General features: G+C 35.8%; 1 protein-coding gene across 5 annotated transcripts in view; it reads right to left on the reverse strand.

Moving 5' to 3' along the window:
- Nucleotides 1-27,419, reverse strand: part of GALNT13 (polypeptide N-acetylgalactosaminyltransferase 13) — a 595,812-nt gene extending 568,393 nt beyond the window's left edge. For 4 of the 5 annotated variants that reach the window (XM_030795862.1, XM_003274969.4, XM_030795859.1 and 1 more), the window contains exon 1: nucleotides 27,026-27,419. The gene's annotated coding sequence lies outside the window, so the exon portion shown is untranslated. The remainder of the gene's footprint in view (nucleotides 1-27,025) is intronic. The other variant, XM_030795860.1, reaches the window with a different exon arrangement.
- Nucleotides 27,420-27,625: the final 206 nt, after the last annotated feature.

Consider the following 27,625-nt stretch of genomic DNA (forward strand, 5'->3'; position numbering starts at 1 on the left):
AGAACTGTTCAAAGAAATATAATAAAATACAACCTAATGAAAATTATCAGAAAAGCTGGTTTTGAGCCCAAAACCAGCTTTTCTGACCTGGGTTTCATCTTACTGCAATATCTGCTAGTTTCTAGGTTGCATCCAGAGCAGAGATTGAAAACTGGGGGCATGAAAACCAAACCTGGCTTACTGATATATTTCGTTTGTCCCACACCATGGTTTTTAAAATATTACACAATATTCAAAAGCAGATTTCTCATAAAAAATCCTCATATGTAGCTTTTTCGAAAAAGTTAAGATTTTTATTAGGCTGGACTCAGGTATGGAACAGAAAAATGGTTGCCCCTCTTAGGTAGCACAAGTTTTCGTACTCATCTACTTTCTACTTTTACAAACCATCTTTTACTCTGACAATTTTAAATACTGGAGTGTTTTGCACCAGATCCAAGCCCTCCTTTATTAAGAATTGCCATCATTTTTTTTTTTTTTTGCTGTGAAACTGGAGGAAGAATTTACCTTTATTATTCTCAAAAAACGCATTTTGTCAATTGAAATAACCACTTATAATACTACCTTTCACTAGATTCCTATAATCAGATGCTACTGATTGGTTATCTTATTTTATTCTATATACGTGTTTTAAAATTTTGTGGGTTTGAATTTTTATTTTTTAAATATATATTTGATCATTTTCATAGCTAAGGGAAAAATATTACAAACATAATTGATTAGTACATCATCAAGTGAAAGAATAAGTGACCTCAAATAATAATTTTACATTTATCATGGACATGTCTTTCAGAGAGCTATTTCCTGGATTGATAGGTATACTATGTAACAAAATAATTATGATACATTAAACACTTCAATTTAATTGGATAAGTCGGATTAAGATAACACTAGCAGCTAAAGGTAAAGCTATACAATCCACAAATTTTGGTTAAATAATGGCATATTGCAATTGTCTTCAAATATCAATACATTTTGCAGAATGCATAAAAATATGGACTGGCATTCTGAGGAACTCAGGTAGTAGGAGCCACCTAAATCTGAAACTGTACACATATCCTAAAAAATACATACACCTAACGAAAACCAACTAAAATACACAAATCCAAATCCTTCAGCACAACTGGAAGCTGGAGAATAATAAACATGTCAGACTATATGTAAACAGAAAATTAGACACCAATTTCTAACAGACCTATCTTTCAAGCTCCCACTATATACAGAGATATACGGGGTCCAGAAAAACTGTGAAAAAGGTAAAGGAAACCAGAATTCCTAAGAGTGACATGAAAATCACTCACAAAAAATCCACTCAACCTATGAAAATTCTGAAAAACTCTTCTGGCCTATTAGAACATGGACACAGAGAGAAGACTTAAAAATACATGAAATTTGAGGTGGCATTTTTTTCTGGAAGAAAAGCAAGTAAGGCATTTATAAAATGATGGGAATATGTCAAAAGGACACAGGTCCTAGCTTCAAGAGGCTTTTACTGGTTTAATCTGGGACAATTGGGAAATAAATAATTATTGTAATGGATTAAAATGTATTAAGGAAAATATAATAAAGTATGAAATTAAGAAGGGAAAACTCTTTCTTCGAGTATAATGTCACCTACAAAGTATAGACGGACTGATGGAGTTAGAAAACCACCATAATATTTTAGGTACCCGAATCAGTAAAGAAAACATCAGTGGATTGGCGCCAGTGCATGAAAGTGTGATGACAAGCGTGGTATTTCCAGTCTAAAAGTATCTTCCCACAAATTACTTATTAATTACAATGGGGAAAAAAGTAACTAGCAGTGGAGAAACTTGGCAGAGACCACCTTAACAAATTGATCAAAGATGACATCATCTATAATCACACAAATACGACATGCCTCCAAGTATGATGCACTTGAGAAGAACACAACATCACTTTTGTGGTATGCCTGTCAAAAACGCAAAACAGAATTAACCATTAGGAAACATTCAGTAAAGCCAAATTGAGAATATTGCACTCCATATCTGATTTGAACTCTTCTAATGCCCAAGTAATTAGACTGAGGAAATGTTCCAGATAAAAGGACTTTCAGTGATAAGACAACAAAATACACCTGGGATCCTAGATATATACTGTGAGTTATGCAATACAAGTAATATTTTGTGAATATTTAATTAAAAATTATACACTGGTTATAGAGGGCAATATTCTTATTCTTAGGAGATGTACACTTAAAAACTTCAGTCAAGGAAGCATGATGTCTGCAACTTATTCTCAAATGATTCAGGAAAAAAATGTGGTGTGTCTACACGTGTGCGTGTGTACACACGTACACACGCACACGTGGGTATATAGAGAGAAAGCACACACAGAAATGAAGCAAAAGAGGCAAAATTGTAAACAACTGTTGAATCTGAATAAAAGGTATTCTTAAACACAATTCTTGTAAATTTTCTGTACATTTGAAAGTATGTCAAAATTTAAAATTATGCAACAAGGTAAAAATAAAAATAAAAGGTTTTATTTTAATCTAGACATTTATATTCGGAAATTACAGAATAATGTTCAAACATACATTGAGACAGTATTTTTAAGATGAGAACGACAGACACTGGGTCCTATTTGAGGCTGAAAGGTAGGAAGAAGGTGAGGATAAAAAAACTACCTATCGGGTACTATGCTTATTACCTGGGCGACAAAATAATTTGTACACCAAACCCCTGTGACACACAATTAGCCTATATAACAAATCCGCACATGCACCCTTGAAGCTAAAATAAAAGTTAAAAATGAGTAAATCAGAAAAAAAGTAAAGGTTAAAAAATAATTCAAAATCATAAATGTTTTTTAATAATTAGTATAGTGAGAAATCCAGAGTGATAGCTTACATACTATATATCATATAGTGTTTATGTATATACAATTTACATCTTCATATATATTTAATATTTATATATTTAGATTAAATGAAAGATACATATTTACTCATAACTTACATATTGATATATACCCATTAAATATATAAAATACAGGAGAATGGGAATGTAAAATTTACTTTAGAATTTTAAAATAAACCACACGAACAACATTATATTATAGTCAACAAATTAGGCAATGTAAAGTTAAATAATAAAATGATAATCAAAAAATAAGTGAAAGTAGTCAGGACTTAAAGAAAAAAGACGAAAGGTTATCAGTCTTTAAAGATTACCAGTATAAGTGGTTTTTCCTTATACAATTAGTTTTCTAAATCAAAAGTTGCAAGTTTTTTTTTAATTTAGGAAAAAACATAAAAATATAAAATCATCCTTAATTCCAGAAACAACTATCCTGTTCTTACTTGCAGATTATTATTTAAAGAATTATATCATATAAACTACTTTATGATTATATCCTCTTTTTACTGAATTGTGAATTTCTTGTGTGACAATATCATTTTTTTATCATTACACTGCAAGATCACTGATTAATATCCTGTTGCTATGGCATGCCATCATTTACTTATTTTCTGAATATAAATTATCATCAAAAATTTGTGGCAAAAAGAAGTTACTGTGAAGGTCCTTGTATATATCTTCTGCCACAGCATGATTATTTCCTTAGGATAAAATGCCGAGAACTGAGATTTCTGGGTCAAGTAGCATGAGACTGTTAAAACTTGTTAACCCCTATTTTATTAAACTGATATACCCAACTTTCCTATTTGACCATCTTCCAAATCAGGTTATATTTTACAATTACTGGAGCCAGTTGTAATTACTGCAATTACAATTACTGCAACACAGTCATGACAAAGTGTTTGTTGCCTGCTGATGCTCCAACTTGACCCTAGTTCTGCATATTGTCACGCCTTCATTTGAGTTGTATGTACTCTAGGTATTCTACATGTTGAGTTTAATTACCTTTTAAAATGTCTTCTAAAAGATTACACAAAAAGGTAACACTGAAATGAAAAATTGTTTATATGGAAAGGCATGGAAACAAAGCAACTTTAGTAAAATAATTATTCTTTTTGTTGAGCTAAAAAAAGAAAAATGCTCACTAATAGAGGAAGATGTGTTACAATCTTGAAACTCAGAACATAGAAAAAAAATGGTCATTACAGGATAAGGGATGTAATTAAGGCAGGAAACACTACAAATCCCCCTGAACAATACAACTATTCCAGGTCTCATCATCAATTTATAGCAACAATGTGTCAAAACGCCTCAGCAACACTAGACTAGATATTACCACTTTTAATGCCATTTTAATCAATGATTCTCATAGACAGCCAACTTATTTCAGTCCCTTTGTTTTTAATTCCCATATTCTTTAGATTCCTGCAAATTCCCACAGATTTAGCAATTTTCCTAGTCTGTAGATTCCACATGTTGTATTATTAAATTATGGAGATTATTACAAATATTATTCAGTATAAGTCCCCAATAAACACTTTTAGTCTTACTTTGTTTGCCCTACCAGGTCACTGATTCAGGGACAAGTAACGAGCTATGCCTCCCTTTACACAAGACTACACAGTCTTTGCTGGTTGATCAGAACATCATGTCAGACAAAAACTAAACCTTACCGAAGTAAAGATATATGAACTTTTTGTCCTCTCATATTTAAGTTCTGTTATTGTGTCAGAGAAGAAAATTACACTAACTCTGAGTTATTTACCTCTTTCAGACATGTTGGCTGTTACCCCATTTTTTCTGCTCTTAGAAGTGTATGGAAATCAATCATCATTTTGTCTTATTATTTTCACAAATATCAAAGCAAACAGATTAATCTATAACTTCTAAAGTCATCCTTAGTATGTCCTCCCTCTTTTCCTCCCTCCCTGTCACCCCTATCTCTCTTTCTCTTTTAATTTGACCTTTAAGGCCATTAACTCCCTTGCACATTTCCTTACTGTAAATACTACTTGATAATGATCTCATGATATTTTCAATCATAGGCATGACAAATCAGGATCCTCTGATTTGTACACAACCAATATTTAAACATAATCTCTCTGTAGTCCATCAGCCAATTTATATCACTGCATGATTCCATATCCAGTCTCCACATCATGGTTAGATGCCATGTTGTTGCATTTCCTAACTGAACACTCTATCATCCATTCCTCTTTTTTATTCATCCAGTTGGGGAGAGGCCAGAGACCTGTGGGTTCTCAAGTGGGGTCTCAAGAGATTCAAGTGGGTTCTCTGTCAATTCTTTGTTCCCTTTGTTTTATTTCATTTTTTTTCATTGAATGTTTAAAGAAGTGGCCAAATGATTGTTCCAAGCAGTCACCAGCCTACATGAAGGGTGTTCAATGACAGCTCCTTCACCACTGGCCCCTCTCTACCTGAAGAAACAGGAGAAAATATTGGCTGTACTGTCTTCTGGGATGAAAACTGGAACACTTCTGCTTTATTCACTGCACTCCATTCCCAGTAAACACACAATAAAGCATGGCATAATTTATACCTTTTGCTTCATTATTTCCTAGTTTCTGAAGAAATGCTGCCTTTTCCTTTGCATACCCTTACTTTTTGACCCATTCCACTTCCATCAAGTTATTCTAAGATGTAATTAGATATACAGGCAAAATTTCATGTTCAAAGTACTTCATCAGTGTCATTTATAATGCTATAATTTTAAATCCATAAAAGCAACAATTAGGGATCAACTAAGTAAATTATGGCTTGTCCATATGATGAAATGCCATGTAGTCATAAAAATAATGTCCCAAATAATATTTATTTATATGCCAAAATCTAATCTCCAAAACAATAATTTCTAAAATAATATGGAGAATAAAGTTGTTTTGTAAATAATTACATAATTTACATATATGTAAATATATGTGCCTATATATGTATATAAATTCAGTATAACAATTCACTGTACAGTGAAATGTTAAAGTTGTTACGTCTAAATGGTGTAAAAATGTAAGTAATTTTCATATTATTTTTTACATTTTTTCTAATTTTCCAAATGTTCCACAAAAAAATACATATCATGTTATAATCCAAAAAAATACTAGTTTAAAAGCTGAAAGTGAACAAAACCAACAAAGTGCATTGGTAAGAACCAATTACACAGCTATAAGTTAGGCAGAACTTCAACATTAAAAGAGCTGGAAAATAGTACAAACAAAGTTGCAACATAAGTAAGAAACAAAATCAATTTTCCAAAAGTTAAGAAAACATGATTTTTTGACGAATGTGGTTGAACCTGAAAGGTGCCTCGCCAGTGTCTAATCTCTCCTCTCTTAGCTGCTATTGGCACATTTATGCTCTTTGACCTTTGCCTGTTTGAAATGTAGTTATAACGATTGGAACCCTGACAGCTATTTTGAGTGCAAGAATCCTAGAATGAATGCAAGAATCCAAGATCTCTGGTAACATTACAGAGGTCATCTTAGCAGACTACCAACATCAAGACTTCATATTTTGTGAGGGAAAAATAAAGTACCAATTTCTTTAGGCCACTCTGGATACACACTGAGCACAATTCCTAAATGATACACATTATCTAAGAATTTGCAAATAAAATTAAAGAATTTTTTGGCATGGGTTTAATGAGTATTTGGCTAGCATATATTAGGGTTCACATGTCAAATCATTTAAAATGAAGACAGAGGACAGAAATGGAAAGAATTAACAGTTGGAAAATTAGAATACATTAAAAATGACCCAAATAACTTATATTTCATTAAAAAAGTTTAGTAGTTTATTTTTAGTAATGTGAAAAGTTATTTTTAAAATTATAGGTCGAGAAATAGCTTTAACAGTACCAGAAGAGCTTATACTACACTGTAAAAATAAATTTCTAGAAATTAAAGATTGCTTAGATATTAATTTTGTCTTTTTGTTTTTTAAGTGAAGACATTTTTGAACATCTTTAAACCTAACTTTAAATCTGGGGCCTTTCAAATAAAGGTCCAACTAGAAGTGTGCTATAAATATGGGATGAAAGAAATTTTTTTTTTTTTAGCATACTCTTGGACCCATGATTTTGATAAATTTGTAGTGATTATCATTGCAAGAGGTTATGTTAATATTTTTATATCCTCATTATATTCCAGAAAAAGATACAAGGCATGTCACAAAGATTCATTCAATAGAGCATCATTAAATTCATAGCCCTTTATCCTACTGCATCAATATTTAACAATTTTTCAAGACATTTATAGAATGAATGGCTGTATTATGGACTTTGGTAGGTCTCAGAGGAACAATGAGAAATGTGATGTCTCCATTGTGAAAAAGCTTATCATCTAAAATGAGAGACATGTGAGGGCACCACTATGATAACAGGTTGAAAGTTAGCAAGAGCAATAGGAACAAGGTTCTATGGGAACACAGAAAATAGAATAATTTTGCCTTGGGGATTTGGAGAAATCCTTCAAAAAGGATTTGCTCATGTGAGCTGATCTTTGAAATGAGCAGCTAGGTAATTCAAGGCTGCAAAGCAATGTGAGCAAAGAAACAATCATGGACTTCTATGATAAGTCCAGGTAACAGAGAATCAATTCAGTGAATCCTGAAAATAGATTAAGAGGGAGTAAAAAGTGAGATGCAAGGCCAAAAAGGTCATTTGGAATAGATCTCTAGGAAGGGCCTTGAATGATATGCTAAAGAATTTGAAATTTAACCCGTAGAGCTTTTGAAGGTTTTTAACACCCAGGAGTTACTTGCTCATTCAGAGACCCCTCTATTGACAATGTATTTAACAAACCAGTGATGAGGCATAGTTTTATTTTAGAGAAACATATTAGTCTTGGGTTTAGATTAAGCACAACCTTGACTGAGGGCTGGCAGGAGTGACAGAATCGGCCCTTGAGATCCTTTTCAATCTTAAACCCTGTGACTTATGTCTCCTGCAAAGGAAACAATTTCCAGGCAAATTCTTATAAATGACCTAAGTGGCAGAACTCTGAAGCCACTTGGGTGAAAATCTTAAAGGCGCCGTGATTTCAAATACCAAATGAGTTTGACAAGAAGCATATAAAGTGCACAATCTCTGACTAGCTAACAATGGAATTTGAGAAGAAAAAAAAAGTCGCACGGAAGACATTCTTATAGCAAGTGGAAGTTTAGTTTCAACTATCCTACTGGGAAAGCCAGATAAAAATTTGACTGACCTAAATCCTTTTTGGCCTGCATCATTTTGCAAAGTAGCCTCTACTGCTCCGGAAGGCCCAAGGGACCTATCTGGACATATGCAATCTAATTAAATGCATGTAGTTAAATGCATGTAGTAAGGACTTAATTGTGTAGCGCATTTTGCTAGGTACAGCACAAAAAGAATTCTGTAAGACTGCCTTCCTGGATTTTCTAACCTACAAATAGCAAATAGATGTAGATATACATCTATAGTTTAGGTAGAAGAAAGAATTTATTCAAGTTTAGGAATAGGCAAAATTATATATACCAACAATGAATGCTTCATGAGCATCAGTAAGTAAGTGGAACAACACCTTGATTAGCTCCATTTCAAGGGGAACCACAGTTAAGGTTCAGAGAGTAAATGCCAGTGACCAGACCTCACTCCTGAGACCTACTGGAAGGGAAAAGAAAAGCTCTGCTCTATTCAGGTTTAACAGCTCTAAACGGCAAGGTCAGTCAAGCAGTCTGAGGCACAGCATGTCACAGGAGTGATGTGCTGAAGAAAGAAGAAACAAACCAGCCACAGCACAGCATGAGTCTGGGGATACAAGCTCCTTTCCTTTCCTTTTGTTTTCTCTGCTGTTTTTGTTGCTGTTGTTGTTGTTGTGTCATTCTAACAAGGGCATTTAGCCTTACAGAGGGAGACTCAGATACAGGTGTCAGCTAAAAGGCAGGAATTCATACAATTTCTAATAAATAGAAGGTGTGAACCTGGATTGAGAAAACAACACATGAAAAAGTTTTAAGTTGGGGTGCAGTGTGAATTTTATCCCTGAGACCAAGTACATTGTGTATGAGATCAGAATTCTTAAGTCCCCTGAGTGATTGGTTTGATGGCAATCAGCCAAGTATATCATGAGATCAGAACTGTCGATACTAACAAAACTCCCTGTCCTTGAACCCCTGCACAGCGGTAAGTGAATGAATGAGGCACATATTTTCCCATAAAATACAACCATAAATAACATAATATGAACACATTTACTAAAAAACACAGAAAAGGAAAACTAAAAATTCTACAAAATAACAACATGTAATTTATACATTTGTAATTCATGATTCATACATTTGGAACATTGTTCATATAGAGACATGATTTTTATGTTTGTTTACGGTACAAAGAGGCCCTTTCTTGATAGAATAGCCTTATGAAAACATGTAGCTCTATTTCGCAGTTGTTACTCTTTCCTGATTGAGAAAATAATTCTCGGAAGCAGGAATGAGAGAACAATTATCTTGATAGTATGAGACTTCAGTAAGGCAGACCCTTCACAGGAAGCAAGCAGAAGTGCAGACACACCCACAAAACTAAATTTTGGCCAGTGGACCCCCAGGGTTTTATAATTGTGAAAAGCATTCAATAATTCCATGCCATGAGCATGAACCCGCTGCTGAAAACCCACTGGTAAGTATGTATCTCAATAAATTGGAAGTGCCTGATCTTGCATTTACATAGTACCTTGAACTATGTAGATCTCAAAATCACTGGCTAAATTTATTAATTGATTATGTATTAATGTATTAATTGATTATGTATACTGACTGCTTAAGCAGGAATCATTTCACACACCAATAAATATTAAAATGTATTTATTTTAAATATTAAAATGTATATATTAAAATGTAGCAGCATTTTATTGGCCCACAATTTTATATACCCAGTTACTGTGAGATGTAGGCCTCTGACCAAATAAAAGTGTATCAGTATTTAGTGAATTACAATAAAATGACAAGTGCATATAATACAACATGATTAAAATCACATAATAAAATTTTTCAATGGTAAGTAATAAGTACATATGAGATTTTATAAAAAGCAAACAGACAGAAAGTAACTCCCACTACATGTAGGAGTTTTAGAGTGTGTTACTGTGGGGTGAGGAAGGATAAAAAGGTGTCAGGAAGGCTTTGAGGTTGGTTAAAAACTTAAAACTACTGATTAGAACCTAACAAGAAAGTATACTGAATGTAAGTTTTGGGATAAGGAGTGTTTTTTTAAAAAAATCCACCTGGCAAAATTTAATTTGATCTAATATAAGGTCAAAATAAACTCTAGAGTTAATGAAGCAACTGAAAGTCAAGAATGAATCTGAATTATAAAATAAGATCAATAATTTATACTTAGCTTTACTGGTGTCCAAGGCCAAGATCTTGGAGGACCACACTTAAAAACTGCCAGGAAACTTAGAAAAATGAAAAATCAACTTTCCGTAGGAGCGCTTGGGAGAAAAGCGCACACACAGGTAGTTTGCATCAACTCTGCCCTATGCTAGGAAACAGTATATCTTTCTTTGATTTCATGCTTGTGAAAAATACATTGCAAAATTAATCATATTGCTAAATATTTTATAACTATGGAAAACATCTTTTGTGACTTACTAACTTCCAAGGTGCTTGGTGTTGAATAAAATGAAGACTATTCTGAAAGTGAACTTACAGGATTAATTATCAATTGACTATCACTCTATAAATAAAATAATTATAATTGGTGTAATATGTTGGCAGATAGATGCAACAATACAAGAAAATGAATCAATTGTCTGTCTGTGACTACATGTAACCTTGGCTGAAAATGGTTAACCTCACGCATGGTCCCCAGAATTGGCAAGAGTTAGTACTTGATTTTAAATATAGTTTATGTAGAAATGGTTTACAAAGTTATTGAAGCTTGTAACAAAATTTTATTTTTAATTACTTTTAAAATATATTCAAGTGGCACACAAAACTTCAAGATGGAATGAAACAGGAGCACTAAGGAAATGCAAACAACTGAGGACCCAACATTATTTTACGCAGCACTAGAAAATGGCTTGAATCACATGGGAAAAGTTCTAATAGGTTTCAAAAATAATTTATTTACTTGCAATATGAAACATTTTTTAAACACAGATAAATACAATACTATTTAATAACCTATAATGTCCTCATATAATAAACTCACAAAACATAATGCAATTTATTCCTATACCAGCATTTTTTTAAATAACTATTTTATTTTACTGAATATGTTTTTGGAGCTGAGGAAGTTGTAGGTTACATTTAAAACTTAGTCCTTGTACATTTCAACATTCTGCAAATGATTTGGAAATAAATCAAAAACAGTATGATGCATCATTAAATTCCCACCAGCAGTTTATTAATTTATGTATAATTATCATTTGCACAAATTATTATGAAGGAAATGACAAAATACCAGTGCTTAAAACATATTCTCCTCACTTGATAAGAAAAGAGAACTGGAATTCAAATATTTCTAAATGGGAAATCAATTACAATTTGTTATTTCAAATTATGCTTTCTTCCACATTAAAAAAGTAGAGTCTCCAAATAAGCATGTATAAAAATCATTAAGAACTAGACATCACATACCGAAAATGAAATCTGTGTCTTTAAAGAATAAAAAATATTAAATGTTTCATCTTTTTCATTCAGAAATGAAGGGTGGGATGGCAATGTTTTAAAATGTTCTCTATTTTCCATACTTACACACACAAAAAGCATTGATCTTTCAATTTCTCTAAGGCTCTTCCACAAGAAAAACAACATAGTCAAAGCAGATCAAATAACCAAGGGGGAAATGCAAGATGGCTGTCACTTAACACAGAACACCCAACAAAAATCAGCAGTGATGTTGGAAATTCCCAAATAGATGATATTTACCATCCTTGTTCTCAGCTAGATGCACTTTTTTGCAAAGTAGTATGTCATTGTTTAGCATTGTGTATAATGTGTATAATATCATAGTATTTATCATGAAATGAATGCACCTTTGCCTTCATACATTTATCTTCCCTTCTCTCTTAAGTAAGATTTCTCAATATTTCACTAACACAGTTTTACTGTTTCTACTTCACTTGCCTTCAGTCCCATCTTTAACTCCTATTTATTTATTGGCACTTGGGGCCCAATTTTGCAGTAACTCCTTACAATAACTCTTCTAGGTCTGAGATTTTATTTCAAAAATCAGTTAAGCAGGCCAAATTTACTAGGCACCTGTCACACTAGATACCAAGAGAGGACCATTGAAGAGGAGATACACAAATAACAGCTCACATTTATTCAGCACCTGCTAAGTGCCAAGCACAACAATCAGTACATTACACGCATTGTCACCTCAACCCTCATGTCATTACAATTATAAGGTGGATGAGAATATCTAGCTCACAGTGCTGTGAGAATTAAATGAGTTAATATTATGTAAAGCACTTAAAAGAGACCTTCTTGCACAGTAAGAGACCTGGGTTGTATTCATGTTAGCTACTATGACTATTATCTCCATTTTAAAGATGAGGTAACTAAGTTCCATGCAGGCTATGTAACTGTCTTCTGTCATACTTCTAGTAATTAGATATAAGAATTTTTAAACTACATTTTTGTGATTCCAGGCACCACAAAATTAAACTTGTGTCTTTAATACTTAATTGTGTTTTACTGTCTCCTCCTAATTTGAGTCTCTATATTTGTCTTATCTTACAATGAAGAGGAAGTTAATACACTAAAAGGTCCTAATTAATTGCCAAGAACTTCAACTTTAATATGTAACTTAATGGACCCCAGATTCATCAACCACATAAAATAATAGGACAAAAGAGCTCTAACTGCCCACAAGTTACTGTCCTCAAATCAAGATCACCCAGAAAATGGTAAAATGAGGTGACCAAGAGAGACTGTAATTACAAACTATCAACAGAAAACAGATATTCACAGCTTTAAAGAGTGCCTCTTCCTGTGTCCATGTGTTCTCATTGTTCAATTCCCACCTATGAGTGAGAGCATGCGGTGTTTGGTTTTTTGTCCTTGCTATAGTTTGCTGAGAATGATGGTTTCCAGCTTCATCCAGGTCGCTACAAAGGACATGAACTCATTATTTTTTATGGCTGCATAGTATTCCATGGTGTATATGTGCCACATTTTCTTAGACACAGGAAAGGGACATCACACACTGGGGCCTGTTGTGGGGTGGGGGGAGTGGGGGAGGGATAGCATTAGGAGATATACCTAATGTTAAATGATGAGTTAATGGGTGCAGCACACCAACATGGCAAATATATACATATGTAACAAACCTGCACGTGTGTGTACCCTAAAACTTAAAGTATAATTTAAAAAAAAAAGTGCCTCATTGTTAATTTGTTTTTTTTTTCTCAGTTCAGAATCCCCTATCCTTTTATACTATAAAAGACTATGTTTTACCCATAAATTAAATATTTTTTCTCAGTTTTCCACAATACATTTTTGTGGTATACGTATCCTACACTATGGGGGTAAACTTGGAAACTTCCTCATCTCTCTCTCTCTCTCTATTTCTATCCATAGGAAGCTAACTATGATTATTTTTTAGTTTGCTGATTCATGTTCATAGTTAAGAATGCTAACGTGTGAACATATACACAGCAACAACTGGCAGGTTAGTAAATTCTTTTGTGGGAACTACCCATATGCTCACATTAATTAGGAATAGCTAGTATCTGTACAGCAATTATTTTGATCAGCTACAAAATTAGTGTTAGCCCAAGGATACTAAGGAGTCAACATTTCAAGAGCAGCTGCTGATCTGAGATGGCAATATCTTCACATCTGTGAACACTGAAATGGCCATCCTTCATTTACCAATTCTTCTGTAAATTTGCAAGCATATCAGGTAGTCATAGTAACTGGTACAATTTAATAATAGAGAGAACTATAAAATGTACTGTCTCTATCTAGAATCCACTACAAAATGTTGTTTCAAATTATTCCTCAGTGCTTTGAAAGTGTTTAGGAAAACAGAGGTGAAACGGAGATACGATCTTTTAAAGAATCATCTTGTGCATTTTTACATCAGGAAAAAAGAAAAAAAATTAAGCTATGGGAAAATAAGGCCTTGAAGAATGAAAAAAGTTCTATTAAAACAATTCTATTTAGGATCTGGTTACACACATTCATAAAACTAAAGATGTATGATTCCAATTTGATTGGTAAAGTCAGTTAGACAAAGTAAAGAATCAAACGTAAAGGATACAGGACAGAGACTGAAGATCATTGTTAAGAAGGCAATGAACATCTTTACTCTAATAAAGACCCAGAGCAAGTAAGAGCTCTGTATCAGTCTTAGGCTTTATACCTAGAAAAATTCTAATTCACTTTATTCTCAATAAAATGATAGACCTATCTTCGTAAGATAAACATTAGACTACAAAGTGGTACTGGGTATTTTTTTAATACCAGTTGATTTATTTTTATTTCTTTTCTTTTCTTTTTTTTTTTTTTTGAGACAAAGTTTTGCTCTTGTTGCCAGGCTGGAGTGCAATGGTGGAATCTTGGCTCACTGCAACCTCTACCTCCTGGGTTCAAATGATTCTCTTCCTTCAGCATCCCAAGTAGCTGGGACTACAAGTGTGTGCCACGACACTCAGCTAAAAATATATATATTTGTATTTTTAGTAGAGACGGGGTTTCACCATGTTGCCCAGGCTGGTCTTGAACTCCTGACCTCAGATGATCCGCCCGCCTCAGCCTCCCAGAGTGCTGGGATTACATGCCCATCACCCGTTGCTTTAAAGATGAGGAAACTGACATTCAGAGAACTTAAATGACATGTTATAGAGTTTACTAATGGCTTTGTCAGGACTAAATCCAATGTTCCCCTCTTAGCCCCATAATTTAGTACTATAGGGAATTATTGCTATCACGTTCAGTGACAAAGTGCCAAGAATTTATATTTCTTTGTATAGTAACCCCCCTCAACCCCAGTCAGTTCCTCTCCCCAGAGGAACTCACTTTTAATTGTTTACTAGCTCTACAACAGAACCTTTAAATCCCAATATCTTTATGGATTATGATGCCTCCACAGAGAGTGGTTGGAATCTGTGGAAATCTGGGACGTACACACTCATCGAAGCATAATCACATTTTTTTTCAAAAAAATTAAAGCATACCTTGACCAAGCAAACTCAAAGTAGTTTAGCCATTATCTAAGTCACTTCACATCATATTCAGAACTTCTCTATCTTTCCTCCTAATGTAGTCATTATTCCTCTTGTTGGTTATCTTTGTAACTTTAAGGACTATATCAGTGCTATTTCTTCTATTAACTATGGACACTATCTCTTGACTCCTATTTTGTGATATACTACTATTCCAATCCCTAAACTTTCCTTCAACTCTCTCCAGTCCCCATACCTAATTCCCAACCTCAGCCACCTGTATGTTTATCGTGACATTGTCAGTCTTGATAATATTTGCATTTTGTTCTATCACCACAATTATCTTCCACATTTTAAGTAAGATTGACTGAAAATCAATCAAAAGATGAAAATCAGTAAATACCATGTATATTTAATATAAAAATATTATTCATTTTCAAGCCAACTAAAGTCCTATGGTTATTTTCCTTTTTTGCATATTCTTTTGTTTTACCTGACATTTCTACTTTTTTTCTTTGTACATTTTTTGTCTTTTTAAATACTCCTTAAACATTAAATATTCTATAACGTCCCCTTTTTGTCCCAAATCCTCCCACCAACCAAACCCTCCATTTCCTTATATTAATCCTACACCAGGTTGAAACAACACAATTTGTTCACCTTCTTGGACTACTTCACATAGCTATCATGCCATGTCCTTCTCTTTTTCTTAACCATAGTTTGCTGAGGTTCAACCTCGAGTAACTTTTCAAGAAAGGTTATATTTAAAGAAGATAATGTTTGTCTTTATATGTCTTAAAATGTCTTAATTCTACCCTGACACTGGATATTTTGACTGGGTATGGTATGCTGAGTTGTAAATCACCTTTCCTCAGAAATCTGATAATTACCTTCAATTCATTAATGCTTGCTCTAACTGTATTTTTTGTTTTCTTACTAGACGTCCAATTAGTAGGAAGTCATGCTTTATGGAGATTCACTGTGACTCATATTTTCCATCTTGTTTCATTTTTGTTAGAATTGACAGATTTCCCTCCACTTAAAATTACAAATTTTCCCTTAAAATATTTGAAAATATTCAATTTCCAAGAGTTTTTCTTAGTCATTTAGTGTTCCTTTTCTATATCATCCACTTGTTTTATGAATACAATCTTTTCCTGGATCTTTTCAATAACTTTATATATATATATGGGTATATATAAATATATAGAGATATATAGATATATATATGGATATATATAAATATATAGAGAGATATATAGATACATATATAGAAAACATATATTTGTCTCTTTTATGGTCCTCTAATTGTGTGTTTCTTACAAAGTCATTTTGTTGTTACTGGTTTCTTTAACTTGGTCTCTTTTTTTTTTTCATGTTGCAGATGTTTAAAAATTTTTGTTCTTACATTATATCTTAAATGTCTGTGATCCTTTATTGCTGTTTTATGTATTTAAAAATGAAGGAATACCAGCCTGGGCAGCATAGCAAGATACCCCATTTCTACAAATTATAAAAGTTAGCTGGGTGTGGTGAGACGTTTCTGTCGCCCTACTTGCTTGGGAGGGTAAGGCAGGAGGATTGTTTTAGCGCAGGAGTTTGAGGTTACTTGTAGTGAGCTATGATCATGCCACTGTATTCCAGCCTGGGCAAGAGACCCCGGCTCAAGAAAAAAAAAAAAGTAAAGAATATAAAGGAATAAAAAATGCAGATCTCTGTGAACTTGAGTGGGTCTTGTTGACTAAAATACTTTGCTTTAGGGCAAGCAAAAAGCTGAACATCAGGCTTAAAGACTCTAAGTGCCAAAATAAAAGGGGCATTGTTTTTCTAAGACCCATCCTTAGTTGCCCTTGCTGTCCCTTGGTAATTAGTACATGTTAAGAGTGGATAGTTAGGTGAGCGAGTGAGAAAAACTCACTATAGAGATGTTTACATAGAAAGTAGAGTTGTGAATACAAGGCTATCTATTTCATCTATACATGTTTGATAAATTATTTTGTTTTAGCCCCAGACTCTCATTTCTGTTCTCTACTTTTTTCAACATTATTGAGCCTCAGGCCTTTGGGGGCTTAATATGGGCAGAGTGAACCTCCTCAACTTCAAGCCACCAACCCACCTCCCCCTGCCCCGACCTCCTACTACATTCTAGGCAGTTTACCTTGCTTTACTCTCTACAATTTGTAACAGTTTTATAACTTTTAATCCCTCCATCTAATGCTTGAATTAATGAGTTTTCAGGAGGTAGTTTAGAGAAAATAGTTCTTATTCCTTCCTCTTAAAATGGATACTCATCTATTGAAAACTAAGAAGCTATACTTTAAAAAGTCTAAAATGAAAAAACCCAAGAGCCCACAAAATTATTACACTGTTGAATGTTACCATAATCATGATAGTAATAACGTTCTTCAGAATGATTCAAATAAGGATCTCTGTTGAGATAAATGTGAACTGCCCATCTGCACAGACCTTAAGGTACACAGTGTAAAACTGATAGTACTGATTTCATGTTCGAAATGCCTTATATCCTGTTCTGTTTGTGGGAAATGAGAAAACTGATTTAACATTTGCAAAAAAAGATGAATTGAAGTTCAAAATTATTTGAGATATTTGCAAATATTTTACATTTGTGGAAGTTAGTTTTCCTTACAAAAGGAATGGAAATGATGTATACATGTTATCCCACTTGAATTAGAATTTTATATAGATAATAAGAATTTGTGCATTGTAGAAACAAAAATGGGCCTATTGTTGTCTGCAACAGCAAATGATGTGTCTCATAACCAGCAATTCAATGTGTTAATTCAGCTGTACCATCCAATTACCTACAATTCATCTCAACTTTAGTGCACAACAATAAAAGTCTTTTAAAAATTTTTGACAAAATGTCTGCTCTAGGTTACCAAAATAGAGGAAACACTATCCATAAGTCTGACAGTGGGTACCACAGAATATAAATTGTTAAAATTATTTATCACAGCCTATCAATATCACAATGATTTTTGACGTGAAGTCAGTAATCTAGCATAAATAATGAAACATATATTGGTTGTTTTATTTTTAAAAAGTCTGACCAAGTAATGTGAGAACCGTGTGGCAAGTGAAATTGGCATCCCCTCAAATAACACAGCATTCCTTTGGAGCCATGGCCTGCCACCTGCCAACTGACCACAGGGCCCAAGCACACAATTCTAAAAGTAGACAAAGCTAATGAGATGCAAATTTAGCATCCCCATCCTCCTGTTAAATGACCTAGATGCAAGAGCTATAGTGTCTCTTACCTATTCAGAAACTAAATGATGAGATGAACAGCCTTTTTAAATTTCCTTGTTTTTTGTTTTGTTTTGTTTTGTTTTACCAGAATCAAGGACACCAATACCTTGTTCAATCTGGCTACATGAAGATTTATTGTCATAAAAGAGAGACAATTTAAAGCAAAAAGCACCATGAAGAAGAATGGAAAGAAGAACAGAAAACAAGATATGGAGCAAAGAAAAAGAATACTAAAAAATAATAAACACAATATTTACCTTAAGAAAAAAATCAAAAGGTATGCTTAAAATCTATAACATATGAATAAAATCTGCACCATATTCAGTGACAGACTGTTTCTAATATTTTTCAGGACAAGTGATATATAATCCTATTTGAGACTGAATGATCAAGAAAATAGAAGAAATATAAGTCTCAGGAATCCTGGTGAAATTTGCTATAAGAAAAAGAGAAAAGATGGTAGTGAGTCTTGAAAGTAGAATAGTCAGTAACCCCATAAACCCTTAAATCATTTACAGAATTGGAAATCACATTGTTTCTAAATGCCGATTTTTAACTCTTTTTTAAACCACACAAGTGGAATGACTCATTATTGGGGGTTTAGAATTCAAATAACTTACATAATTTAATCAAACATCAGTCTAAAATAAAATTTATTTTAAAAAACACTAAAGAAAAGCCATTTTACAGGATTATTTTAGTGTATTAAACAAAAATATTAAATAACAGAAAAGGAGAAAATGTACTTTGTTAAAGATTAATACATCAGTTTTCACAAGTGATTATAAATTACAAATATTCCATCTTATGCAAAGCTTACAAAAATTATTGAGAAAAAATCCATAAATTTAGGTAGAATTTCCCCAATCCTTCCATAAATATGAATATTTCCTAATGTAACTTAAAGATCTTATGAGGAGCATTACAGGAAAATAAATTGTTTCTTATTTAGTATAAAGATGTAAATCTTAGTTACGTATTGAACTATATATGGTTATTTTGTTATGGATTGAAACAAACAGCTACTTCTTTTCCAAATATTTTAAAAATATTCTTGTCTGCAACACTATGTATTAGTGATTATTAATATTGTTTTGGTCTATGTCTAATTAGAGGCCAAGTCAATGATGATACTACCTGAGGAAAACCACTGATTTTTCCATGTTTACTATCCCATTCATAATTATATTTATTTCTTAATCTGGTGCTACAACTTCTAAAATATAAACTTTTTTAAAAATTCCCAACTCGAGAAATATCAGCTTTTCTTCCTTCACTTTCAAAGGCAAAACTTACTCAAACAGAGAAAAGACATAGAAATCTGGGTTCTGTTTTCAATTCTGCTACTTCAAGTTTTGTGGCTCAAAGCATGGCCAGGATCAATGGCTCCTGCCTGTAATCCCAGTACATTGGGAGGCTGAGGCAGGAGGATTGCTTGAGGCCAGGAGTTTAAGACCAGCCTGGGCAACATAGTGAGACTCTGTCTCTATCAAAAAAAAAATTAAAAATTAGCCAGACATGGCAGCACATGCCTGTAGTCCTAGTTGCTTGGGAGGCTGTGCCAGGGGTTTAAGGCTGCAGTGAGCTATAATTGCACCACTGCACTCCGGCATGGGTGGCAGAGGGAGACTCTGTCTCAAAACACACACACACACACACACACGCACACACACATGCACACATGTAGGTAGTTTTAATTATTTTATCAAAATTAGCATCATCCTTGCCCTTCCACTGATCTTCTTACACTGGCCAACTTATTTAACCTTTCTGTGACTCACTTTCCTTGTCTCTAAAATAAGAATACTAATAAAATCTACTTTTGAAGGTCTTTATGATTAAGTGAATCAATATCTGCAAAGCACTTAGAACAACTCTGGCGCATAGTAATTGCTGTGTTTTGTTAAATAAATCTGTTAAGTGATACACTACAAGCAGATTAATTGCCTGAAATGTCACTGCACCTCAGAATCACATAGGAAAATGTGTATAAAGGTAGATTCTGTGGATCCATTCCAGTTAAATGAGACTCTGTATCAGTGGGACCTGAACACCTGTAACTAAAATGAATAAATAAACTCAAGGTAATTTGGATTTACAAACTGCTTTGGTAGAAATGAAACTAATGTCTTAGGTCAATTTAGCCACATTTCACACACTCCACCAGTATTCTTTCCCTCTTTGATGGCCCAAATAGACACTATCTAAAGCAACCTGGGATGTAAAACCAACTGCCAGTTTTACAAAAGCACTAAGCAAACTTGCTTCACTTTCGCCAAGGCAAAGAAGTAAAAATGGAGCAAACTGATCCCTACAGGTTGGGATGTGTTTTTTGGAGGGAGGATGGAGAAATTAGTTCTGACAAGCTCTTTTTGTCATTGCCCAATATTCATTTCCAATTCCAGGACACAGAGTGGCACTATCTTAGTGTCAGTAAATGGCAGTTAACTACCAAGACGGAACAAGTCATCCCTAATCTTCCAATAATTTCAACAAACATTAACACAGTAAACTAAGGCTAAAGCAAGTCCTAGCATCTTTCCTAGGTCCAAATTTTATTTGAAACTAGGAAGAGAATGGAATAAGCTATAAGCATTATGTCATCAAGTCATGAATATGATGACCACGCTGGCCAGAGCATGGTCATATCACAGTGGTTCAAAGTAAGATGGGCATCTCAGCACAATCTACAGGAAATTTTTTGTGATGAAATTTTCATCGGTCTTGGGTGAAATTAGGAAAATGAGTACAATGTGGAAAAACGTACAGGGAGCTTAATTTATTCTCTTTAAATAACTATTATTTATTTTGAAATTCAGTTCTTCCATGTTATTTGGTGTTAAAATATCCACTTTTATAAAATTGTGATGATAGAAGTAGACTTTTTCAATCATTCGTACTGTACAAAAGAAAATAATCACATAAAGTTTACCACTTGATTTTTTTAAATTATCAGTCAGTGAAAATGTCAGACTGAGAACTATTAGATTATTGGCTTCAAGGCAGAATAAACTGGTGTCATCCTTGATGCTCACACATATTAGCTGTGTGATTCTGAGGTGAGGCCTCATTTATACAATAGGAACAGTAACATACTATTACTCATATTGTTGTTATAAAGATAAAACATGTTAAGACCTGCCAGATATTTACTTACCACAGTACAAGTACAAAGTAAACAGCCAACAAAATTTAGCCACTTTATCCATTTATAACCCAATACACCATCTTACCTTCTTCATAAATAAGTTAGAATGGACACATCTTTACATATATTTTATTCCATTTGTCTTTCTTTAAAATAATGGTTGTATTTCACTGGGGTCTTGATAGTCATATAAATCTCACCCTCTCTATCTGAAACTAATTATATAATAATAATCTCAAGAGGAAATTAAGTCAATTATTATGCTTCTAACCTACATAATCCTCCTCATATGTCAAAATCCACTTTATTAACAAAAAAGAGGTGCTTTGCTTGTAATATCAAGACAATATAAGACAAGAGACTAAGTTGACATTTACTACTATCTTCAAGATGTTATTTGGATGATTTTTGATTGTGCTATGCTTTTAAATTCTTCTTTCTGTTTACAGTGGCTACTCACCACATGCATTATGTTCACCCAAGTGTCAACAAGCAGATTAATCACACTCTTCCTAAAACGTTGTATAAGAGCTTAACTAAGATTTAAGTGACAATTCAATGTAGTGGAATATATGAAACAGTCCCAATTAATTCCTCTTCATGTTAAAACCTTAACATGATATATCTTGGACAGCCCTCATCTATCTTAACAATGAGCATATCTTTAAAAAATATGAAAGAAATCTAAGTATTTATTATGGACATTGTATTTAATTTTCTCACATAGTCTACAAGATGATAACAAATATGTTCATATCTATGATAATAATAGTCATTCTTCTCCCTACATCCCTCTCAAACTATCTTGAAAGGATTAACCATTAACCTGGAACAATTTTTAATAACTGACATTTTGAATCGTGTTGAATTCATTTCTGAAAGGTAGGTAATTATGGTAGTGTAGACATTAAGAGACAGCCTGACAGTTCATGAGGACTCTAATTACATGGACATTGAATGAAGTTGAGCCCTTAAAGGAAAAGCATGTCTCCCAACTTTAACTGACAATTTAAATTTTAGATCCCATCAATCTCTGTAGTGATAACTTTTAAAAATTAAGAATTTCATTTAAATGTATAAGTCTAAAGACATACTAAAAACAGTTTGAAAAGCTCATAGCTATAAATGAATTTAGGGTCATGAGAGCACACAGTAATCAGAATCACACAGATGTCTTTAGCCACCTGTAATCATTTCTTGGTAATCAAGCTAAGACCAATTAAATGTATTATAATAGATATACTACAATGAAAACACAGACACAGGTCTGAATATGAAATCAAGACAAAACAAATATCAAGTGATTAAAGTCTGTTTGGTTTATACTGCTCCTCCCAAAAACTAGATATAATTGTTTATAATGCCTCAAACGGATGACTATTACTGAATTAAATGTATTCATTTTCATAAATTTCCTTGAAAAGCTAAATTTCACAATGAAAAACCAGACTTTTCAAACACAGGTATGCATATATTTGAATGGCAGAAGTCCTTCAACAATGTGCCTTCAGATAGAAATTGTAAACAGGAGTCTAATCTGATAAAATAATAAATGGTTTATTAAAGCAGACAGTGCCAGATCTTTAAATATGATTTACGTTTTCAAACATATGCTTAGCCACTGTGTGTGTGTGTGTGTGTGTGTGTGTGTGTGTGTGTGTGTGTGTAGTGTGGGGGGGTTGCTGTTAGAAATGTCATTAAACAGGTTGTCATAATAAATATGAGTATATATATGTAGGACTTGATTTGATGTTTCACATGTGTTTATTCTGATGACAAGAGCAGAGGGAAGGATTTAGAACCAAAGCCCAGTTTAAATCCTTTGATAATTAGGCATATGGTCATTCAGACTTCAAAGCAGTGATCCTGTTAGATCCCATTAGATTTAAGATGTCTAGATGTTCCTTCCGACAGGGACACAAATACAAGAAGGTGATGTACTAAGAGTTGCTGTCAAGAATGTGTTGTTTGTTGGAAGAGGTTTCTTTTGAGAATATCATGTCTAATAAGGCAAATTAGTTAAAGGTCATAACTATATGAAGTGTCCATTTTTAAAAGGACAATGAACATCTAACAGAGATATGTAGCATTATAATTTATTTTAGACAGTAAGACTTAATTCTATTCATACTTTATTCTCAAGCATTTTCTCGACTGTTCTTATTATTCAGAAACACCAGGATTCTCTTCATCTGCCCATTCATAAAAAATAAAAATACCCATTTGTTACTTCTTATCTCACCCCTTTCCTAAAATCCCAAAGTTTTTATAAGCTGTACAAGCTCTATTACATGAAAATGTTCCTGTTACAACTACTATTTCTAGAAATCAAGTTGGCATGATAACAACATATTTCACTCTGATATAACTGTTTAAACTGAAATGACTGCCCAGTAAGTTAAAAAGTTAGATGCATAAGTTAAACCTGTAAAACAAATAGAAGGTATCTCAAACAATATCAGATTTTCCACTTTCATTATGTCTTTGCCATTTTTAAATATAAAAATTGGGTAGAGTATCAAGTGATTTATAAATAATATTTTTAAAGAAAAATTGCTTTGAACATGTTCCTGCACCATACTCATGGTAAATTACCAACTATTTTAAGAGGTGACTAGCATATTATCAAGAAAGTAGTATTGCTGCCCATTGATTCCTATTATTACTTTGAATTAGGAGGCATTATGTTTCCAGGTACTTTAGGAAATTCTCATATTCATGCAGTATCACACATCTCATATATATATGTGTGTGTGTGTGTGTGTATGTATATACGTGTGTGTGTGTGTCTGTGTGTGTATATATATATATATATGAACCACTAGGGGAATCCATAAATTATTTAGGGTAAGTGATCCAGCTTACAGATCAATATATAGCCCCCAAGTATTTTAAGCTGTTATATCTGTTCTTTATATTAAAAGAGAGAACTTTTCATTTGTTAGAAACCACATGAAAGTATTCACCCAAAAACGATGCCATGTCCCAACGTACTTTCAGGTAAGGAGGTTGAGAGATGCCACATTTGAGGGCCTCTCAACTCATTTCTTCAATTCTGCAATGACTGTGTTAAAGAACACCAGCCAAGTTGTAGACTTGCAAAAAGGGGCAAATTCAAGCAATAACATGAACTACAAAGAAGCAGAAGACTCCTGTTTCAATATCCCTTCTACTAGTTCTCAATTACCATTCATAAAAAATCTAAATGAAACCTCCCAAAAAAGGAGTGGGGAGGTGGAATTTAGCTGTAGCCTCCTTAGCATAGCTGGTAACTTGGAAGCCTATGATCTGCCGCATGCTAATCAATCAGCCAACAAGTTTTTATTAAGCACTTCCTAGTTTCCCCACACTGTCCTAGGGACTACATATCTGAGACAGCCTCCATTCTCACATTCCCACTCAGGACTTTCTGAACTAGAATTAATCTATACCAGCAGCACCCTATAATTCCTTTGGAAAAGCTTTCTATTCTTCCTCTCTAAAGTGGATCCGAGACATAGTGCCCCTACTTAAGCAAGTACCTTAAGCCCTGGAATGGGATAAGCATCACAGAAATGGTGAAATAAAAGCACTTATTTAAACAAGCAGAAGCAGCCAGGAAAATTCTCCATGGAATTGAAGGTGGATAGGGGCTAAAAGAGAGATGTGAAATCCTGGTTTACGGCAAACAGTGCAGAGAAATGCATCTTTTTAATGTTCAAAGTCTGCCTTAGGCTACGCAAATTCTCCAAATCTATCCAATTCCTAAATCAAACGAACAGGGTTTCAATACGAAGGTTCTTATTCTGCAGGAGACGAGGGGGAAAAAAAAAACACACACAGAGATCGCGGGAGGGGGGTGCGGGGGGAAGAAAGATTAGTAATGTAATGCAAAAGTCATTCATTGAGGAAAAGGAAAGGATGCGGGTAATACAAGGAGAATTACCCCGGAAGGTGAGAGGTTCAAAAGTAAATAACCAATAGGTTGACCTTACTTTTCAATATTCTCGAACCAGCAGGTTTCTTTAACACTAGAGGGCATGAACGCGAACGAGACAGAGAGAGAGACAGGGAGACAGCAAGAGAGAGAGAGACACAGAAAAAGAGAGAGAGAGAGAGACTGACTGAGACTCTGAGGAAAGGCAGCTTTCACATAAAGCTGAAAATATTCAAGGAAACCAGAAATTTCAAGGGGGCTTTGACAGCCAAGTGCTTTTAGCCTTGCGAATAAAACCTCTATGTTGTTATGCTGTTTCAGGGAAGGCTGACCACGATCTCTCCAAGGAAACCGCTTTCCTAAGCGCTGAATGCATGGTAGTTTAAGGCAGGCATACCTCAGTCCCCAAAACTCCTCTCCTCTGCTAGCAACACCTTTGCCTGAAGAAAGCTCCCACCCTTTCGAGGTTAGTTTCCCTGAACCCCAAAGCGTCTATGTTTGCCTGCCCACTGTCCGTTCTCCTGCAGCTGGCTATAAAGATTGGGGAGGCAGACTCTCCTCCTGGAAATTCAACTAACCATAGTCAAAGAATCGAGTATGAGGGAGGGGCTTGCGCAGCTTTCGCTGTCCAGAGTAGCAGCCTCAGTGCGCTCAGGTTCGCAGCAGCGCAGCGCCCTCGACCTGGGCGAGGGAAGCCTGCCGCGGTGCCCTCCACTCTACCCCTTGCGCCCCTCCTTCAGGTCCACGACAGCCCGGACAAGGGCAGGCTGTCTCCTCCACGTCCCCACTGACCCCGCAGGAAAGTCTCTGCACCTGGAGATGCCCATTAGATGGGCCAGGGCTTGCTCCCCTAACCAAGGCGCTTCGGGATCAGGGAGCTGGTGTTCGGGAAGACGGGGCAGGGAGATGACAGAGGGAGACAGAGATGAGCTACGAGAAGCAGACACAGAAAGAGAACAAATGCTGCAAAACGGAGAGACAAGAGGAAAGACAGATTAACAGGGACACAGACATCCCAAGAAAGACGGGGAAACACAATAAGAGAAAAACCAGATACATGGCCGAAGAGTGTGGACTGAGGGGACCAAGGCTCAGAAAGAGACACAGAGGCAGAGACACACATGACGAGAATGAGAGGCAAGAGGACTCTGAAAAAGCGAGGCAAAGGGGGCAGGATACGAAGGCAACCGTCGAGGAAGGCACCCAAGACCCAGGGAGCGCCTGGTATCGGTCGAGTAGAAACGCCCGCAACGCAGCCGGGGCTGCCTGCAGCTGGTGCGAGAAAGTTGTCTGGGCTTGGAGGCCGAGCCACCCCCGCCGAGGAACGTTGCCAGAACGCAGAGGGGGCCAGAGCCACTCAGCGGGGTAGCCAGAAAAGCAGAGAAGGTGGGCGGCGGCAGAAAGTTCCACGCCACGCGGTCCTCCCGCAACACCTGCAGCCCCGCAGGCGAGCGCACTCGGAGCTCCCGGAGGCCGCCTCGCCAGGTCCACCCGCGCCCCTGCCTTTGCCCTGGGACCGGCCCGGGGCGCTCGGCTCCGCGCCCTGGCACTCGCCGCGGGACTTTGCGGCACCTAGCCCGGGCACTCTGGCAGCCCAGAGGGAGGGAGCTCGTCCCAGACAAGAGGAAAAGAGGAAAAGCGAGAAAGAGACGGAGACCTGCTATCCTGGCCAACGATCCCGCGAAGAGGGAACGGCGGTCCACACACGGGATTCAGCCTCAGATCAAGCCCAGCAGGCGCCGGCCGGCCGCGCCGACTGCGGGGCTCGCTGAGTCCGCGCTCACCTGGAACCCGCGCCGGCCCGCGAGCGCCGCGCGCAGCCCCGGCTCCCGCCCGCGCCTCGGTCTTCACACTTGCCCGCGAGCAGAGGGAGCCGGCTCCAGCCTCGGAAAGCCCCAGAGAGGGGCCCTCATAGCGCAGCGGCGGGCTGAAGGGCTCGAGCGCGGCCAGAGCGGACGCCGAGGCCGAGGAGGCGCCGAGAGCGAGCGAGGGCTGCTAGCACGTTGTCACCTCAGCAGAGCCGCCGCCGCCGCCGCCTGGTCACTTCGCCCCGGCCCCCGCCCCCCTCCCACCCCAGCCCGCCGCTTCCCGGTCCCTCCTCCTCGCGTGGTCCCTCCTCCTCTCGTAGCCCCAGCCTGGAGGCCTCTCACTGGGCTAGTATCATTTACGTAACCAGCACCCCCAGCCCTCCTCCCTCCCTGCTCCTGCTCCTCCCCGGGCTGGGGCGGTGCGCACTGAGCGCGCTCCAGCTGCTCCT

The sequence above is a fragment of the Nomascus leucogenys genome, chromosome 17, assembly GCF_006542625.1.
Source record: "Nomascus leucogenys isolate Asia chromosome 17, Asia_NLE_v1, whole genome shotgun sequence".
NCBI lineage: Eukaryota > Metazoa > Chordata > Mammalia > Primates > Hylobatidae > Nomascus > Nomascus leucogenys.